The sequence below is a fragment of the Bison bison genome, unplaced genomic scaffold (assembly GCF_000754665.1).
Source record: "Bison bison bison isolate TAMUID 2011002044 unplaced genomic scaffold, Bison_UMD1.0 scf7180017858998, whole genome shotgun sequence".
NCBI lineage: Eukaryota > Metazoa > Chordata > Mammalia > Artiodactyla > Bovidae > Bison > Bison bison.
This window is the reverse complement of record NW_011489570.1, coordinates 1-346: the sequence shown is the minus strand read 5'-3', so window position 1 is coordinate 346 and position 346 is coordinate 1.

Genomic DNA, 346 nt, shown 5'->3' with positions numbered 1-346 from the left:
TGGACCTTTTTTGGCAAAGTAATGTCTCTGCTTTTCAATATGCTGTCTAGGTTGGTCATAACTTTCCTTCCAAGGAGTAAGCATCTTTTAATTTCATGGCTGCAATCACCATCTGCAGTCATTTTGGAGCCCCAAAAAATAAAGTCTGACACTGTTTCCACTGTTTCCCCATCTATTTGCCATGAAGTGATGGGACTGGATGCCATGATCATAGTTTTCTGAATGTTGTGCTTTAAGCCAACTTTTTCACTCTCCTCTTTCACTTTCATCAAGAGGCTCTTTAGTTCCTCTTCACTTTTTGCCATAGGGGTGGTGTCATCTGCATATCTGAGGTTATTGATATTTC